This window comes from Gorilla gorilla, chromosome 9 (assembly GCF_029281585.2).
Source record: "Gorilla gorilla gorilla isolate KB3781 chromosome 9, NHGRI_mGorGor1-v2.1_pri, whole genome shotgun sequence".
NCBI lineage: Eukaryota > Metazoa > Chordata > Mammalia > Primates > Hominidae > Gorilla > Gorilla gorilla.
The window spans coordinates 18,519,991-18,540,568 of NC_073233.2; the positions used below are offsets into that span (position 1 = coordinate 18,519,991).

A 20,578-nucleotide genomic window follows, 5' to 3' on the forward strand; every position below is an offset into this window, starting at 1 on the left:
GCTGGGATTCTATGGTCTTGCCAACTTCCCCTATCATTTTTCCTTTTAGACCACGCCCTGTTCCTGAATCCAAAACCACTTCCTGCTTCAAAGAGGAAGTTCCTTCAGAAGCCAGATGCTGTTACCCACCTGAAAACAAGTATCTTTGGCAAAAGCCAGAGACTCCTCCTGTCAGAGCCCTGCCCACCTGCCTGAGAGCCCCTGCCAGGTCAGCAGCCAGTATGTTAACCCCCCTGAGGGCCCTAGGCCCCCGCTACTCCTGTCCCGGCAGGTCTCAGAGCTGAGCCCAGAGGGTTACGACAGGAAGAAGGCAGATGCCTCCCATACTGACTAGGTTTTTGGCTTGCTTTGGCACCAACATCCTGTCTGCCCTGTTTCCTACTGAGGGCAAACTGGACTGGTTTTTAATTAAACCCATTCCCCCAGAGAGCCTGGGGGAGAGATAGCCTCATAGAATTCCTTCAGTAGTTATCAGAAGGAGACCTCGTGGAGGCGGAGGTTGCAGTGAGCAGAGATCGTGCCACTGCACTCCGGCCTAGGCAACAGAGTAAGACTCCGTCTAAAAAAAAAAAAAAAGAAGAAGGAGCCGGGGTGGGGGGTGGGAACAGGAGAGAGGGAGGGGGGAAAGTGAAGTCACAAGTCCAGAGTGGTTCCTTCCTGGCTGAGCTAATGCCCTAGCAATGCACCTTATGTAATGGGCAACTCACCTGAGCGTCTGAGCCCACAGGAGTGCCAGCCCCTCCCTGTGGTGCCTCCCCTGCAGGGCCCACAGCCACACCCTCAGTGCACACACTCTCCTTCCTATCTGTCCACTGATACCTGGGGATGACCTTTGAACGATGTCCAGCAAATCAAGCAAATTAAAGGCAATCACATCCACTGTAATACATCTGCTTGGTAGAACATTTGAACAGAGAAAACATTCCCCAGAGCACCACCCCTGGAGATAGTTTTTCTTTTATTTTTTTCACCCAGGTTGGAGTGCAGTGGCACAATCTTGGCTCACTACAACCTCTGCCTCCCAGGCTCAAGCAATTCTCCCACTTCAGCCTCTCGAGTAGCTGCGACAACAGGTGCATACCACCACACCCGGCTAATTTTTTGTATTTTTGGCAGAGACGAAGTTTTGCCATATTGCCCAGGCTGGTCTCAAATTCCTGAGCTCAGGTCACCCACCTGCCTTAGCCTCCCAAAATGCTGGGATTACAGGTGTGAGCCACAACACCCAGACTTCTAGAGATAGTTTCTATATTCAAGAGATGTTTTTATTTTTATTTATGTTTAACCAAATTAAACTCTTCAGTTCTTCTTTCTGGTGCTTCCTTTGGTCTTTAGCTGAGTCCCTCTCCAAAACTAGAGGCCATAGGGTTGCTGTGGCTTTTCCATCCCCATCATAAAGGGTAGTGCTCCCTCAGTGATTGGTTTCAGGATTCTCCCCAATATAAATCAGGCCTCCAAGAACCACGTCCCCTTCAGAGAGGATTCCTAAGCTTCCTCCTCTTCCTCCTCTTCTTACTGCAAGGGAAATACAAGATCAGTCTGGAATGGGCTTCCAGATTCATAGGACCTCCCCCAGGACACAGATTCCGGGAGAGAGAAGAGGAAGGCAGGTTTGGAGCCTCCACCACCACCAGTTTCCCTCACGCCCTCCTCTCTCCCTTCCCCTCTTTCTCAACTTCCTCCTTTCCCTCTCTTCCTTCTATGATCTGTCCCTGCCCCTCTGTCTCCTCTTCCTTTCCTTCCTTCCTCCCTTTTCTCCTCCCTTCCTTAGCAGGCAGCAATGAGCAGGTGGCACTGAACTTAGATTCCACCATCACAGGTGGGTAGATCTTGGCTCACAAGCCTGTCATTGACTAGCTAAGTAGCCCTGATTGGAGGAGTCATTTTATTTCCCTGAGCCTTTGTTTCTCACCTGCAACATGGAGATTTTACCCACCACCGTGGTGCAGACAAAGTAGGACAAAGTATCCTTTAACCCAGGGCTTGACACGTGACACTCATCAAACATTGCTGAGCTCTAATCTGCATCAGGATATGGTAAGTGTCTACTGGGTGCTGGGACAAAAGGCACAGAAGGGAGCAAGGCAGAGATCCCTAAACAGACCTCTGTAGTGATCTTTGTTGTAATACATGGTAATTATTTGTTTCCAAAAGAGGTGGAAGGAGACATAAATAGCTTCTACCGCCAGGCATTCAGGCACCAGCTGTGAAGGCCTTCTGCACATTGAAAAACTCAGAGTAGCCTGGTGGCTGGAATGAAAAGTCAACACCAGTTCCCCCAGCAAAATATTTCTCCATTCAGCCTTTTCGGCTCATTGGTTTGCCTGAAATCAGTTGTTTCTCCCTGGGGAAGCAATCTTTAAAATGGTGAGGAGAGTGTGCATCTGATGTGCCTGCACTTGTGCCTGTGGAACAGGGTAGGCTCAGAGCCCCGTGCAGGCCCATGAAGTCCCCTCAGAGCCACCAGTGTTGGGTTGTCATAGGGTCCCAGAAAATGCCTGTCTGCTTCGTGAGATTTAGGCTGGGTGCACAGAGGTTTCACTTGGTGTGCCTGACTTATTTAGGGCACTGCCTGAAGTGCCATGTGAGAAAGGAGGCTGAGGGCGTTGGGTTTGGAGGAAGAGAGCACTAGGGTGGATTAGCAGTATCTGCTGCAAGTGGAATTTGGAGGTGATAGAAATCGTGCGTTCAGCTTGTTTGCCATCTCTGGGTTGGCCTCACTTTGGCAGTTGGTTCCTGCTGGCTGGGCTCTGCTCACACGCAGTGAGAGGTCTCTCAGAGGCTCTTTGTTCTGCTGCTGGGGATGCCTTGGGAATGATGCCCTGGGGTGCACTGCCACATCCCACACAAAAGGTCTCCTTAGCTGGAGAGCCTTACCAGGTGCATGGAGGGGAAGACGCGGTACCATAAAGATGAGGATTCCTCTCAAAGTAATATATGCATTGAATGAAATGCCTACTTCAATAAGGAATTTCACAAAGCTTTGCAAGCTAATTCTAAAATTCATATGGAAGAGAGGCCAGAGAATAGCTTAAATTACTTTGAACAAGGAGGAGAGACTTAGCCTGCCACCTATTAAAATCCATTATAAAGGCACTGATGTTAAAGAATCACCACACAAATAGACAAACGGACAATGGAGCAGAAGACAGGGAACAGAAAGACGCTCATATGTATCTGGATAACATTGACAGGAAAATCAAATTGTAATGTCACATACAGGAGTCTTCATGAAGGTAAGATGTTTAAAAACATTTTTAAAAGTATAAAACATTGTTTAGAAATATACGCCTTTGTAGTAAATGTGTAAAAACGCGCATTAGAATGATGAACACCAAATTCCAGAGAAAGGGAATGGATCCCTGTGGGGCACAGAGTGTGCATTAACTATGTTTATGCCTTTAAAGGAAGAAAATATTTAAAGCAGATATGGCAAACGGAGAAGATTCATGAAAGCTGGATGGCCGGCGCATGAGCGTTTGCGGTGTCATACTTTGTTTCCTTATGTTTGAAATATTAGCATGGCTGGGCATGGTGGCTCACGCCTGTAATCCTAGCATTTTGGGAGGCTGAAGCTGGGGGAACACTTGAGGTCAGGAGTTCAAGACTAGCCTGGGCAACATAGTGAGACCTCATCTCCAAAAAAAAAAAAGAAAGAAAGAAAGAAAGAAAATGAAACATTAGGGAAAAAAAAATCCCCCATGTGCCTGGTCTGCAGGATTCCCCCAGTAGCCTGGTTATGGCTTGGGAGGGGAAAAGGAGGGGTGTTTTTGTCTATTTCTCACATATGACACTCAATGACTTCACAATCATTAATTCATCACCCACTAAGGGTCATGCACTGAGGTACCAAGACTAATGAAGGGCCGGCCCTCCCCCGTATAGGAGGCAGGTAAATGATCATACTGTGACAAATGCTCAAACGGGGATGTGCTTGCAAAGGCTAGAGACAGCACAGGAGGAAGGAGCAATCCATTCTGCTGAGAGTGTGAGTACCGAGAAAGCATGGCATTGGGCTTGAAGGATGAGGAGTTTGCTAGACACAGAGGATGAGGAGAGCAGCACGTGAGTAAAGAAAACAAAGAAAGGAACTGTCTGTCATGTTGTGGGCTGGAGGGCAGCATTCACACTGGACAAGTGCTTCAGAAAGATCCTTCTGGCAGGTAGTGGGCAGAAAAATGAGTGAAGTCAGAGCGATCGACTAGGAATCCACTGAAAGTGGATTTAAATGAGAGGTGATGAAAAACTCAGCTACAGCTGGGTGAGGTGGTTCACACCTGTGATCCCAGCATTTTGGGAGGCCGAGGCGGGCGGATCACAAGGTCAGGTGTTTAGGACCAGCCTGGCCAACATGGTGAAACCCTGTCTCTACTAAAACAAACAAACAAACAAACAAAAAAACTCTCTCTCTCTCTCTATATATATAATATATTAATATAATATATTATAGATCTATAATATATTAATATAATATATTATAGATCTATAATATATTAATATAATATAGATATATAATATATTATAGATCTATAATATATTAATATAATGTATTATAGATCTATAATATATTAATGTAATGTATTATAGATCTATAATATATTAATATAATGTATTATAGATCTATAATATATTAATGTATTATAGATATATAATATATTAATGTATTATAGATCTATAATATATTAATATAATGTATTATAGATATATAATATATTAATGTATTATAGATATATAATATATTAATATAATGTATTATAGATATATAATATATTATATATAATATTAATATAATATGTATTTTTTATATATATATATATATATACACACACAAAAATCAGCCAGGTGTGGTGGCAGGCACCTGCAGTCCCAGCTACTCGGGAGGGTGAGGCAGGAGAATCGCTTAAACTCAGGAGACAGAGGTTGCAGTGAGCTGAGGTCACACCCCTGCACTCCAGCCTGGGTGAAAGAGCAAAACTCTGTCTCAAAAAAATAAATAAATAAGAAAAAAAGAAAAGAAAAAGAAAAACTCAGCTACAACAGAGTGACTGCTTATAATTTCCCTGCAAAACTGCTAATTCTCTTATGGAGGGACAAGCGCTGAATCAGGTTTTGTTTATCTCTGCAGAGTACCTACATTGTTCCCTCTTATGATAGGAGCTCACACACATGTTGATGAAAGGGAGGGAGGAAGGAAGCAGGCAGGCCCGCAGGCCCATGCCCTTCTTTTACAGATAAGGAGACAGAGCTGGGACGGGTGGAGGAGTGTTCAAGGACATTCTTGGCTAGAAACTTACTATCTAAAATAGTAAAGAGACCTCTAACCATTCTGCTGACAAACTTATAAGCACAATAAGCTCTGAATAACAAACACTCCGCAGGTAAAGTTCCATGACAACGATTCTTGTTATAAAGTTGTGGTCTTCATAGAGAAGTGTTTTCCTCTCTCCTCAGGCAGGAAAAGAGTTCCTTTAAAATAGATCGAAATGCTCTGTGATGAATAATATGAAACAGTAAGGCCTTCACCTGGCCTGGGTCCAAATAACAGGTTCTATTCAGGTGGCTCCGAAAGCACCTGATTGTGTGCTGTCGCCACTGTGGGCAGGGCAAGTCCAGCAGAACTTTACAAGTCTTTTGTTCTGCCAGCAAGCAGTAATTGGTTCTCCACCCCAGTGCAGTAAACTTCCAGCCACCTGAATGAAATTCACCTAATTTAACAAACTGCACGAGAAGCAAAGCAACTCCCGGAGCACACACAGGTGTGAATATTGTGCATCTGTCTTCTCTGTGATTCCTCTTGTCTTGAGGCTTCCACACCCCTCTGGTCCTTGGTTCGTCCTGTCCCCTCTTCCCCAGACCCATCTCCCCATCTACTGCAGATCTGGCTCTATTGGGTATTGAATCTGCTTCTCTCCACACCTCAGTTTCCCCCTTTCACTTAGCTCTTCCTTTTAGCTTCTAAACATGCTCAAGGCTTGCAGCCTAAAAATGAAAGTACTACAAACTACTCTTTATTCTGCTTCTTCCCCCACTGTGTGCACCTTCCAGTCATAAGCGATTCTGCAAGGAACCATCTATACTCAGTCTCTACCATCTCGTTGCTTGCTACATAGCAAACAACGTTCTAAGAATTTTACATGTATTGACTTACGGAAGCCTGACAACATCACTGTGATGTAAGTGCTATTGTTATTTACATTTTATGGATGAGGACAAGGAGGCACTGAACAGCAAAGTATTTGTCCTGGATCACCAGGATTTGGGCAAAGGTACGCTCTTAGACCTTTTTCCCCGCCTTATGCCCATTACGAGATACCTTGAATGAAAAAATATACAAGAACATTGCATGGACCTGTCTCATTTATTGATTCATTCATTTCTTCATTATTTAACACTTACTGGAGGCCTACCATGTGCAAGACAAGAGAAAGACATGAGTCTGCTGTTGACATGCTCAGAGTCCAAAATGGGAGGCAGGCCTGCAATATAGCGTAAGAAGAGCTCTGGTAAATCGGTGCTAGGGGGCTAGGGAAGCCCAGAGGAAGCAGCTCACTTTGCTCATAGCGGTGGTTCCCGAATTTCACCATGCACTGGAATCACCTGAGATCTTTCAAAACTACCAATTCCTGCCTCCCACCCCAAGATATTATGACTTAATTGACATGGCGGTTGGATTTAAAAGCTCTTCAGGTGATTCTAATGTTCAGCAACATTTGGGAAACACTGGCTTCAAGGGTAATGAGGAGGGAGTTTGGTTTGTAACAACACAAAGCCTAGCTTAAACTATCTTAAGAAGAGAAAATGAAGTGGGTAAGGTGTTGTGCCAAACCCCTATCAACTCCCAGAGAGATGGCACCAGCCTCAAGGGGCTGAAGAAGAGACCCAGAGCCAGCAAACGAGACATAGGGTTTTACTGGGGCTCACAAACAGGGGAGAGAGTCCAGTGGTGGCGGACTGGGCAGAAGAACCACACTGCTGCAAAACCATGCAGTTTACATAGCATTTTCACTTAACACCCTCCCCCTAACAACCTCCACTTGACAAACTTCATTTAACCCCTCAAAAGGGCCTGGATCCCATCTATGGAATTGTGGCTGGGCTGGGGGCGCTCAGATGTTCCTCATAGATAAGGAATGAGTCTCCGGGTTGGCCACTCTGGGATTCCTTAGCTCAGAACTCCAAACACACATTCAGGTGTGTCTGTTACACAGGGTCATTCTCAGGGTATGCTTAAGTTATCACTGCCAGTTGCGTCTACCGTGAACCGATGCATCTACCATAAAGGAGGGGAGTTGTGTATTGGCTTACATTAGATTTTTAAAAGATGGTCAAAGGCTATATGGTTCTTGAAAGGGTTTGATCCAGGTCTCAAAAGATGTCACCAGGATAATGTTTTCCTTTTTTCCCAGTGATGGTTGCATTCTAAGTCTCCCATTGGTTGCAAGATGCAGCAGTTCCAATCTGTTCCTGCTTCCCTCACATCCAGTGCAAAGAAGAGGTCTGAGGTTCTTATATCTCAAAAACCCAGCATTGCATTTCATTGGCTCTGGTTTGGGCCTGAGCCAATGACTGGGGCCACAGAGGTGGAGACTGCTGATGGCTTAATCTAGTCATGTGTCCCACCTCTGGGGCCAGAAATTGGAGGCAGTCTCATCTAGAAGGCCGTGGTAGAGAATGGAGGATTTGTAACAGATCCTGCAGGGAGATGAGGGTGAGGAGGTAGTCAGGGCTAGACAGAGGAGAGTTGCTGTATTTTGTAGGAGGTAGAGGTATTTAAGTAGGAGAATGATAACATGACTTTTGTATTTTAAGATGCCACTCTGCCAGTTATGGAAAAAACATGTAACTTTTTTTCTTTTTTTTTTTTTTTAAGACACAGTCTCGTTCTGTCACCCAGGCTGGAGTGCAGTGGCGAGATCTCAGCTCGCTGTTACCTCTGCCTTGCAGGTTGAAGCGATTCTCATGCCTCAGCCTGCAGAGTAGCTGGGACTACAGGCGTGCACTACCACGCCCATCTAATTTTTTTGTATTTTTAATAGAGATGGCATTTTGCTATGTTGGCCAGGCTGATCTTGAATTCCTGGGCTGAAGCCATCCTCCTGCCTCGGCCCCAAAGTGCTGGGATTACAGGCATGAGCCTGGTCATGAATTTTTAAAAAAGGTGTATAGGCGGCGTACAGTGGCTCACACCTGTAATCCCAGTGCTTTGCATGCCAAGGCAAGAGGATAGGAGACAGGTAAATGACCATACTGTGACAAATGCTAAAATGGAGGTTTGCTTGAAAAGGCTAGGGAGAGCAAAGTAGGAAGGAGCAATCTGAGTGTGACCTGAGCCCAGGAGTTCGAGACCCTATGTATTTAAAAAAAAAAAAAAAAAAAGAGAGAGAGAGAAATTAGCTGGATGTGGTGGTTCATGCCTGTAGTCCTAGCTACTCAGGAGGCTGAGGTGGGAGGATCACTTAAGCCCCAGGAGTTTGAAGCTGCATTGAGCTATGATCGCACCACGCACTCCAGCCTGGGTGACAGAATGCGACTCAGTCTCTTTTAAAAAGGTAATTGTAGTTGTTCAGAGGAGAGATATTGGGAACCTAAACTAAGACAGCAAAAATAGGGATGAATAGTGGGGAGGGGATTCAAGAGATGTGTCTGAACTGTAATTTAAAGGATTTGTTAACCAACTGGAAAAGAAGATTTAGACAAAGAGAGAAACCACAGAACCACAAAAGAACCACTAAGAATTCCAGTTCGGGAAATGGGGTGGATGGTGATACCATCAGTGAGATTTGGAATATAGATCATTAAGAGGGTTTTGGACAATGCACTTTGGACATGCTGACTTTGAGATGTGTTGAAGGCATCCAGGGAGCAACATCCAAGGGCAGATGAACATGAATTTGGAATTTGGGAGACAGCTGGAATTCCAGTGCCCATATGATAGCTGAGACAGGGGTGAGGAACGTGGTCACTCAAGGAGAGACATCGAGGGAGAAGAGCAGGAAGAGAAGCTCTTAGGGCATGGAAAATTGAGGTGGAGCAGTGGTGTTTGGGAAACAAAGGAAGATGGCTGGGCACAGTGGCTCACACCTGTAATCCCAATACTTGGGAATGAAAAGGCAGGAGGATCACTTGAGCTCTGGAGTTCAAGACCAGCCTGGGCAACATGGCAAAACCACATCTCTACAAATCAAGAAAAAAAATAGGTGTGGTGGTGCATGCCTGTAGCCCCAGCTACCTGGGAGGCTGAGGTAGGAGGATCTCCTGAGTTGGGGAGGCAGAGGTTGCCTCAGTGAGCTGAGATTGTGCCACTCCAGCCTGGGTGACAGAGTGAGACATTGTCTCAAAAAAAAAAAAAGAAAAAGGAAGAGAGAGTTTCAAAGAGGGGTGGTCAACTGTGTCCTGTGATGCAAAGAAATTAAGGAAGTTAAAAGCCAAAAGTATTTTTGGCTCTATAACAGGGATTTGACCACTAGGAGGGCTCTGGCATCCTAACAAGAGCCAGCTTATAGGGTTTAGGGTGAGTGAAACTGGAGGATGCAGACAGAAAAAGCATGGATGGATCACTCTTAAAGAAGTTTGATGGTAAGAGACATGGCCAGTGGCTCAAGTAGATGTGCCACATCTTTTTTCATTCTTTTTGTGATTTGTTTCCTTTTTAAAGTTCAGTTTGATGAGAGAAGTTTGGCTACAATTAATGCTGCAGGAAAAACTAAAGGAGAGAGAAAGTCTGAAGATAAAAGACAGTGATTTTTCCATAGAGACAGAAAGCAGATTAGCAGTTGCTGGGGACTATGAGGAAGGGGGAGTGGAGTGACTGTTTAATGGGCGTGGGTTTCCTTTTGGGGTGATAAAAATGTTCTGAAACTATGTGTGAAGCGGCTCCCATATAAGAAAGAAAAATGTTCTGGAACCAGATAGTGGTGGTTGTACAACACTGTGAATTTACTTTGAATTTTATTTTATTTTATTTTGAGACAGGGTCTTGCTCTGTTACCCAGGCTGGAGTTCAGTGGCATCATCTCAGCTCACTGCAACCTCTGCCTCCCAGGTTCAAGAGATTCTCATGCCTCAGCCTCCCGAGAAGCTGGAATTATAGGTGTGTGCCACCACACCTGGCTAATTTTTGTGTTTTTAGTAGAGATGGTTTCACCATGTTGGCCAGGCTGGTCTTGAACTCCTGGCCTCAAATAATCTGCCCACCTTGGCCTCCTAAAGTGCTGGGATTCCAGGTGTGGGCCACCGCACCTGGCCAACTTTATGACAACTTTATAACAACTTCACTACCCCTATTTGATGAAAGAGGAAGCTGAGAATCAGAGAGACTCACTTATCCAAGGTCATACAGCTAGATTTGAGATTCCACCCCAAGCTGGTTTAACTGCAACGCCCAAACCCTTAACCCTCTCGTCTGGCCTCTACAGCTACAAGATTTCATAAGTACGTATGTTGATAATGTGAATTGATCTATATTCTCCAAGGTGTAATGGCCCCAGTCCCTGGATAATGAGAATGTCTTTTTTTATTTTTACATTATTCCTTTTGATTGACCTTTTTGATTGGGCACAGCTTTGATTATAAAAAAGATAAAGCCTATTTTTAATACATGGAGGAAAAGATGTTAGAGGTAGGGCGCTTCTCTGAAGGAGATGTCATAGGCATGTAAGCAACCACTAGCGAGGATGCGAAACTTCACGGGGACATGGGTGAGTCTGTTTGCAGAATGTGGAAGGAGCATGAACTGGGGCAATAAGGAAGACTTCCCAAGGTGGTGACCTGTAGTACAGTCTTCTCACTGGGTGGAAAGGAACAGGGAGGGCCTTTTACAAGGGTAGCACTAAGCCTGAAGCCAAGATCAGGAGGGATGGGGGAGGAATGGACAGACAGGCTGGATACATAGGGTGATGTTTCATGCCATCTCTTTCCTGGTCCTCCCTCTGCCCCTCTTCCAGTTCCCATTCCCCCTCCTCTGCCCACAGTGAGCCATGCAACATAAATATGCTTTGCTCTCTGCTGTCAACAGAGCAGCTATATAGCCTTGTTCTAAGATGCTTCCCTTGGTCCTTAGGGAAATAGAAAACCTCGAGGGCTGGCCGCTCAGGCATTCTTAGAAGGCCGCTGTGGCTCGTGCCTTCCCACTTTGTTCTGGGATCCTGTGACTCTCGGGCACAGACCCAGCACAGCCTTCACTCAATGGCTTCTTTGATTTTCTCCCAGTTGGACTGTCAGAGATTGTTGGCCAGCGGGAAGAATGCTGAGTGGTAAACTGTACAGGGAAACAACTATTGCATTTCTGCCAGAAGTCAAATTTCTTTTCAGCCTTGCCCTTATACAGAAGGACCAGACCCCTGCACTTGAGATATTGCCTAAACCAGGTTGCCCAATCTGCCACTTACCTGATGACCAGCAAGTCTACAATTCATTTCCTTTCATCTGTGTTTTAATATCTTTTGTGGGGGGGATGGCCTCCTTTTTTTTGTTTTTGCCACTTCTTTGGCAATGTCTTTGGATATATCTAAAAGTTTTTCCTATTTCTAATAAGTATATATCACATTTGCAGTAGTTTTACTGCTAATGAGATATGTGCTTGTGATAAGTTTCAGAGTGACTAAGTGACAAGAGCTGAGGCTCAGGAGATGGACAGATCAGGGTTTGAATGCTAGTTCTGCCTGTTACTATGACTTCACCACCCTGGTCTTTGGTTTCCCCAAGTGTAGAATGGGGTTAAAAATCTCAGCCTGCTATATGGATGTTGTGAAGATAAATAAGGTAATATATGGGCCCATTGTAGGTGCCTGAAAAACGGCAGTTTCTATTTACCTATTGTATCAGTTAAGGTTTGATCAGGGAAGCAAGACCATTAATATGTAGAAGAGGGAATTACTATAGGGATTAGAGTTCACATAATTGTGGTAGCTGACAAAGAGATTGCAGAAAGCTGTTGCCTCAGTGTTTACTTGTGGACTTGAATTGCTGTAGATCCACAGGGTCATCAGGTGAGAAGAAAACCTGATGTGAAGAGGGGCAAATCAAGAGCCAGCTGAAACTTGGACAAATGGATCCCTTGAGGAGAAGGTGGAATTCATGTCTATTTCTCATCACCTCTAACTTGGACGATGTGGTGACCCTTAGAAGAAGGTTGCACCTTTCACCAAATAAGTGAACCTGCACCTGGCCCTAGATTCAGCAAAGCTGAAGGAGGAGAATCTGCGGGAGCTGCAGGAGCTGGAAGCCTGGCAACTGCCCCATGCCAGCAACACATGAGTGGCAGTGTTGCCTGGTGACCTGTGCTGATCTGGCACAACGATTGCTTCCTACGGCTGGGCACGGTGGCTCATGCCTGTAATCCCAGCACTCTGGGAGGCTGAGACAGGTGGATCACCTGAGGTAGGGAGTTTGAGACCAGCCTGGCCAACATGGTGAAACCCTGTCTCTACTAAAAATACAAAAATTAGCTGGCTGCAGTGGCGCATGCCTGTAATCCCAACTACTCAGAAGGCTGAGGCAGGAGTATCACTTGAACCTGGGAGGCAGAGGTTGCAGTGAGCTGAGATCGCACCACTGCACTCCAGCCTGGGCACCAGAGTGAGATGGAGTCTCAAAAAAAAAAAAAGAAAAAAATCCTTCCTGATCTCATGCAAATATCCCTTATGGCCAGTCCTAATTCAGAACCATCCAGGAAAGGAAATTCTGGAAAACAGGTCTAGCTTAGCAAGTTGTTATAATACAAAGCCACCACACTTATAAATAGGAGGGAAGGCAACTAACATTAATTGAGAGCCTTTACATATGCCATCTTATTTGATCTATGCTCTGATCTTACAAACACAGGGTTATTATCTCCATCTACTGGCTTGCTCCAATTCACACCATTAGGGAGCACATATGTTGGAATCCAGGTTGTTGGAGGCTGAATTCTTTTCAAGGGAATTTGAACAGTGAAGCTGCTTTGGACTTTCCTATTTGGGAACTTGGTTCCATCACAGTAATGCTTGGAATGCCCCTGTGGACCTCGTTCACCTGAAAAGGAGGAGAACACCCCTTCTGAACCAATCAGAGCTAGTGCTGCCCTAGGTTGTCTCTTGGCATCTAAGCTGTTCCTAGGAGAAAGCTTTTAAGAGAAAAGTAGGTAGGAATTTAATTTTCATTTAAAAGTATTAATCCACTACAAAATGTACTGCACTTAGAGAGCAGCTTAATGTGAGGGCTGATGTGTGAAAGTAGGGGTGGGGAGGGGATAATAGGGGAGGAGGTCAGGATGATGTAACTTTCCCAGAGGTAAAAAGTATAAATTCCTCTGAAATTTCATATGGGCCCAGGTCTATAACTAGGGCTCAGGCTCATTAGTGAAATAGTTGCTGGGTGGTACAAGCACTTGTCTAGTCTATTTTTTGTTTGTTTTTAAATAGTTTCCTTTTATTCTTTCAACAAACATTTCCTGACACCTCCCACCTGCTGGGTGCTGTTTAAGCAACGTGCATTGAGGTTACAATGTTGCATACCACACGGAGGAGCCTCCTGAAGAGTTTTAAAGTCACGGGCGCAGATGAGTTGCTCCTGTCTTCAAGTGGGTTCCTTCAAAAGCCGACCCTGGGATAAGAGTCTGAATGTCAGCAGTTTATTGGGAAGTAACCCCAGGAAGCACCAGTAAGGGACCGGGGAAGTGTGATGGAGAAGTGGCAGGAGGAAGCCAATACAGGTTACTGCTGTGAGACCTGGAGCCCAGTCCTGCTGGGGCTCTCTGAGACAGAGCTAGAGATAGAGAACTCACCTTTAAGATGTCCTACCCGGAGGGGTGAGAAATTGGGGGTATATATCCACAAACCCTTGCCCACACTGTGTCGAAGGTTGCTCCCTGTGGTGTTAAATCACCTGTATTTCTGGTCTGCCCTGTGCATTGGCTGAGCTTACTGCTGAGGCTAGGGGAGAACCCTCAGGCAGAGTCCGAGATGTTTGCATTAGAAAGCCAGTGGCATATATGGAAATCAACTGCCTGTGCTAGATCTACCTGACATATGTCCCTTCCTAACTGCTCTCAGTGTTCACTCAGGTGTTCCCCCTCTCCCATGCAGCCCAGGTGTCTCAGGGAAGCTGAGTCCACCCCAGCTCTAGGAGGGGGCCTTGACTGGCATGGACAATCAGCACATTCCATTCCTCTGGCTATGGCACCAGTTCAACTGGGCATGTGACCCACTCCAATCCGATGAAGCTCAGGACCATGCTGGGAATGCTGGGCCAGAAATATTCTTTTGGATAAGGAAGCGTGTGGCAATGACAGCAATGACACTTGCTACCATAAGGAAAACCAGTCTGAAGAGAAGCTGACAGAGAGGAGGGCAGAGCTGAGACAACTGCAGAGTAAGGTGGTTGGAGCTTTCACCCCTGCAGTCTTCAGTTGTAGGAGTTTCTTTCTCTCTTTCTCTTCTTGTGGTCAGGTTTCCTCCATTGCACCTGGCACACAATTCTTGGTAGCCCTAAGTTTCATGGAAAGAGAGCCTCTCTCACTGTGTATCTACACACTGGTCTTAAAGAATTCTGCTTGGACCAGGCGCTTGGCTGTTGGACTGATCACCATCGGGGCTTGATGGTTCACCAGGCCTGGGAACTGTGTCCAGTTCTGTAGCCAGGAGGGCAGGGATGTTACCAAAACAAGGAGGAATGGAGGAGCTGGCCAGTTAATTCCCTCCTCCACATACAACAACTAGCTTCCACAGTCCCCTGTGTGGTTCTTGCCACCTCTCTAGCTTCATCTTGGATTACTTTCATGTTTTATTCCCTGCTGCATCCCCTCCACTAAGAATAGTGCATGGAAGGTGGCAGGCACTCAGTCAGCATCTGCTCAATGAATGAAGGAAGGAATCTCTTGCAGTTCCTGGCTCTGCCCCTCATCCCTGATTCCGTGTTTCAGTTGCTACCTGTCCTGAGCACTCACCATACTCCCTCCCATGTGCCTGCCACTCATCTCTCAAGGCTCAGTGGAAGGGATGCCACCTCTGTGAAGTCTTCCCACTCCCCTCAGCCTCCTCGCTGTCCCCCAGCACCCCAGATAGATCTGGGGAGGCAGTATTGGGAATTGTAAAGAGCACGGGCTTGGAAGCCCACCAATTCGATACATTTTGCCAGATGCTGGCCCCTAGGAGACTCTGGGCCAGTGGTTTCACTTCTCCAAAATCCCATTTTCTCATCTCTAAGGAGTGGATGAAAATAGTACCTGCCTTTATAACATACACACAAGTCTGAGGCTGGGGACTAGGCAAGTCCCTGACCAGGAGTTGCTTACAGAATTGATGCCTCCTATAGACTCTAGTTCTCTATACCCTTAGTGGTATCATCACCAAGTATATTTACTCACAAACCCTTACATATGATTTATTATGTGCCTGGCACTGTTCTAGCATGCATCTCCCCATTACTATTCCCCTACTACCTGCTGCACAAGGAGGTTAAGTCCCTTGCTCAAGGTCACACAGTTAATAAGTGGCAGAACTGGGATTCAAACCCAGTCATCTTGACTTCAGAGTCTGTGCTATTAATGGCTTGGCTATGACACCTCCAGCCTAACTGCACTGTACATATTTCTGGGGTGGACACATGATGGGTGGATAGACAGATGAACTTGATTGAGTTCCCTCCTTGGACTAGAACAGAGAAGAATATTCCTGTCCTTGCCTCTAGCCAGCTGTTCTGGGAAGGGTTTGGAAGTACAAGTTGAAAGCTGTCTCCCAAGATCCATCAGTTACAGCAGTTCTGGAATGGGCTTCGGGTTTATGTGGACAGGAATCTGCCCAGGCTGCAGGTGTGGCCCAGCCTGCCATGAGGGTGCTCTGGGTTTTGTGGCATCGTTTGATCTCTAGAGGTCAGAATTATGTTATGCCCCTGGAATTCACAATTGTCTGTGAATCCCCAGCCTATCTGGGGCTAAGGCTAGACTACTTACATGACCCTATGTTTCTTCCCCTCTCTTCTGCACACCCACTCCATCTCTGTTTGCTCTGGTTGCTACATCTGGCTGGGATGTCACCTCCTGCCTGCAGCCACAGCTCTTTGCTCTCCAGCACTGACTTTCTCACCATTGCTGGCAACGTGCACACATTCCCCAAAGTGCTGGGGTGCCTCCGAGGGCATTACTGACTTCAGCAGGTCCCAGACAGGTGCCATTTTTCTCTAAACCACCTCTGGAAAAGCCACTTAAAGCGTGGTAGGCCTGATGAGTTTTTAGTGACCTTGAAAACTTTTAGATGTTTTATCCATGAACAAGCGGTTTGTTCTGAGGTCTATGAAGATGATGAAGAGCTTGAACAAGGCCCCAGGGATCTTGCTTCTCACATACTGCTGAGTCTGTCTGTGGGAGATACAAATGTTTCCACTTCCTGGCTTAGAAAGTCCTCCAAGCACAGCTCCCAAGGTGCCCAGGGCCAATCAGCCCTTTCTCATCATTTAACCAGGTCACTGGACTCTGTCTAGATACCAGCCTTCCTCTTCCTTCCGAAAGACCAAAGCACTTTGATAGCAGCTTGGGGAGGAAGCCAATGAGAACCACACTCACTGTTTTGCCCTTCTCTGGAATCTATGGCCTTCAGGAAGAGATCCAGAGCCCGGTGCGACTGTCTTCTCTGCCATTCAAACATCTTGAGGGGCACCCTGGCTTCATTACAGAAAATCTCTCATCAGGAGTCCACTTAGTTCAACTCTGACCTCTCTTCAAGCATATTGCTAGGCTGGAAATAAAAGGAAGCCAGAACTGCCACCCCCACAGTCCTCTGAACACCATCAGGTGGATAACCGATGATGCCCGCGAGCACCAGCTGGGTTCTTTCAGGGGGAGGCATGCATAGTGCTGTGGAGGCCATTGCTTCCGTCTGAGATGAAGCTATATTTAGGGATGAATCTGGGCCTTCCTTCTCTTCCTCCCTCTCATGCTAAGTGGCCATCTGCATCTCCCAGACAACCTCCACAAGCAGCATCCTGGAAAAGTGGCCTGGGGAAGAGGTGGCTATTAAATATAGACTATTGAGCCTGCTGCATAAAGAGATTGAGTTAGTTTGTCTGTCATGCTAAGAGTGAGAAAGGGACATTGCATGCCTGGAACACACTTATTCACTCGCTCTGTGACCATCAGAAGCATCCTTCTGTCTCTGGGCCTCCATTTCTTTCCTTTTCTTTTCTTTCTTTTCTTTTTTTTTTTGTTGTTGTTGTTGTTGAGATGGAGTTTCGCTCTTGTCGCCCAGGCTGGAGTGCAGTGGTGCGATCTCGGCTCACTGCAACTTCCACCTCCCGGATTCAAGTGATTCTCCTGCCTCAGCCTCCTGAGTAGCTGGGATTACAGGTGCACACCACAATGCCCAGCTAATTTTTGTATTTTTAGTAGAGATGGGGGTTTCACCATGTTGGCCAGGCTGGTCTCAAACTCCTAGCCTCAGGTGATCCACCTGCTTCGGCCTCCCAAACTGTTGGGATTACAGGCATGAGCCACTGTACCCGGCCTCCTTTTCTTTCTCTTCCTTTCTTCCTTATTCTTTCTTCCCTCCCTCCTTCCCTCCTTCTCTCCCTCCCTCCCTTCCTTCTTCTTTTTTTTCTCTCTCTCTTTCTTTTTTCTATTTTTGAGACAGAGTCTTGCTCTGTCGCCCAGGTTGGAGTGCAGTGGTGTGATCTCGGTTCACTGTAACCTCTACCTCCTGGGTTCAAGAATTCTCTGGCCTCAGCCTCCCAAGTAACTGGGATTACAGGTGTGTGCCACCACACCCAGCTAATTTTTATATTTATGGTAGAGACAGAGTTTCACCATGTTGGCCGTGCTGGTCTTGAACTCCTGACCTCAAGTGATCCACCCACCTCAGCTTTCCAAAGTGCTGGGATTACAGGCATGAGCCACCATGCCTGGCCTCTTCTTTTCTTTCATCTGCTAGGTAAGGGATTAGATAAATATTCCTCTAAAGTTTGCCCTAACTTTAGATCTTTCATTTGAAGAGCTGAGTTGTATAATTCCTAGACATAGTCACAGCCCAGCAGGACGTCCCATAGTGACTGCTTAGTCCAGAGGAAGGTGAGTTGTGACATCCTTAACCCATTCCTCTTCACTCTCCAGGAAGATGGTCAGCAAGGGTGGCTTGTGTGAGGTGGTGAGTGGCTCTGGTCACTGGCTCAAGAAGTCCCCAGGTTTATCTCCCTCCATGCAGTTAACCCTTCTCAGTTCCCAGGTTGCCCTGCGTCCAAGGAAAAACTCACCTCTCAGCCCTCAGATGCACCCACCTAGCAAGAGTCTTTCTTATCTGAGCCCCCTGAGTTAAAAAGATTGGGAGTAGGGTAGGGGAGAGGAGGCAGAGGTTCTGGGAATGCACTGGTAAGTTCGAATTTTTAAGTTGCTTGAACTTCTGTGCTGAGCAATGCTATCTTTGTTAAACTTGGTTGGCCCACAGTGCTCCTGAAATAGCATTAAGCTTGTTTTAATCTGAAGGGAGAATGTTGTGCTATTGGTAAGGTGATAAAACTGTAAAAAAAAAAAAAAAAAAAAAAGAGTAATAAAGAATACAGCTCCCAAAGCATTGTGGTCTTCTTCTTCTTCCTCTTCTTCCTTTTTTTTTTTTTTTTTTTGAGATGGGAGTCTCACTGTACGAGCAATTCTCCTGCCTCAGCCCCCTGAGTAGCTGGGATTATAGGCATGTGCCATGATGCCCAGATCATTTTTTGTGTTTTTTAGTAGAAACGGGGTTTCACCATATTGGCCAGGCTGGTCTTGAACTCCTGACCTCAGGTGATCTGCCCACCTCAGCCTCCCAAGTGCTGGGATTACAGGCCTGAGCCACCATGTCTGGACAGCATTGTGTACTTCTGATTATTCATCTGTTGCATTATAAGTTACATGAGTGCAGGAACCACATTTGGTTCGCAGTAGGGTTTCTTAAATGAATGAATGACTCTGTCTCCATCTCCATCCACAACATGGGTGTCTCAGGTCCAGGCCAATAGCAAGAGGCTTTATGTCCAGTGCAGTCAAGGTGGGGACAGATGTAACACTGCTTCCTGAAGCTCCTCACTGCCTTCGCTTTTCCATATCACTCTTCTAAATAAGGTAGGGCCAGGCCATTGGAGTCTCCTCTCCCTTACAGTGCCCTGGCCTGAGCTTGACAGACTGTTTGGACAGACTGGGAGTGGGTCAGGCCTACAGCAGCTCTTTCAGGGTTAGACTTGACCTGTCAAGTACCCTAGAGGCATGGGCAGTGCTGTAGAGGCCCCAGCACATAGTGTTTAGGCATGTAGATTCTGGAACCAGATCTGGCTCAAATCCGGACTCTGATACTTACTAACCATGTGATGTTGACCAGTTGCTTTACCTCACTGGTCTCAGTTTCCACATCTGTGAAATGGGATGATGATACAATACATACCTGTCAAGCCAGGCTTAGATGAGATCACGTGTGAAGGGCACTCCCCAGGCTGGCATCACAGGCAGATTTCCATCAGAGTGGAGTGCTGGCCCTCTGAGAGTACAAGCTGACTGGGCCTTGCAAACTGGGCAGGAACAGCTTTTGCTGGAAAGTTCATCTACAGGAAGTTGATTGAATTCTGAAGAGAGAGCTAAGAGAGCTGCCAGGTAGGACAATACCTGGTAAACACCAAAGGGCTGAGAGTAGGATCACATGGTAAGTAGAGTAGAGAAAAAATAATAATAAGCTGCAGGTTTGGGGAGGCAAACTGTTCTGTTTGCACTTGTCTGGCAAGGGAACGTGGTGTCTCCTGGAGGTGGTCTTGTGCTGGGGAAATTCCAGCAGCCTGGAGCCACAATACTGTTTCTCACTGCTCAAGCCTGCCTGTTTTCCTCTGCCTAGGTAGCTCAGTTCCAAGAACACTTATTGATGCTTACACCGGGCCAAGCCCTGTGATGGGCCCTGGGTTCCAGAGGTGAGTCAGACATGGTTCCTGCCCATGGAGATCCCCATTTCATGATAACTGCTACAAGAGCCGTTTAAACACAAGGTGTTTTAATGTAGTTATAGTCTACAGAGTGCTTCTGATTGCTCACTAGGCCCCACTCCGTTCACACTGTGTTGTCTGTGAATGTTGCCCTCTGGAGCTGTAGGGGGTAAGGGTAACCCGGGAAGGTAGGCAGAGCAGAGATTAAGATAGGGATCTGACAGCCAAAGGTAGAGGGTGTTTAGGTGATCTGACCAAGGTAACACAGGTAGTCTGCACCACCGCCCCCTTCCCACTAGCTTTAGCCTAAGCAAGGCCAGGTGAGGGGAAGATCCTATTAGCTAGCAAGGAGGTTTGCGGAAGCTCAGGGTGGTCAAGGAGCCAAGCAAAGAGGGAGGTCCACAGGACGTACACAGTCGGTACTAGAAGTGCCATACTGCTCCCCCATGTCCAAAAGTGGATGCGGTGGCTTGCTTTCCAGCCGCCTAGACCAAGAAGCGTGAGGCCCAGGCCCTCGCCGCTCCCTTGATACCCGCTTACCAACACCGGGGGTTTCATCTCGCAGCGCCACCACGCCCCACTCCCAGCAGCCCTCCCCTGGTCTCCGACCTGCGCGGGTCAGGGTGGGAGCGCCCGGCCACTCCCTGCGTTCTGGGCCGGGCTACAGCCCACGTGC

At 46.6% G+C, this 20,578-nt stretch overlaps 1 long non-coding RNA gene across 1 annotated transcript; it reads right to left on the bottom strand.

The window, feature by feature from the left end:
* Positions 1-1,320: 1,320 nt before the first annotated feature.
* Positions 1,321-19,610, bottom strand: LOC129525504 (uncharacterized). Its single transcript, XR_008669855.1, has 3 exons — positions 19,377-19,610; positions 13,494-13,581; positions 1,321-1,515 (listed from the first exon to the last, which is right to left on the bottom strand). It is a non-coding gene; the product is annotated as an uncharacterized lncRNA (long non-coding RNA).
* Between the last annotated feature and the right edge of the window lie 968 nt (positions 19,611-20,578).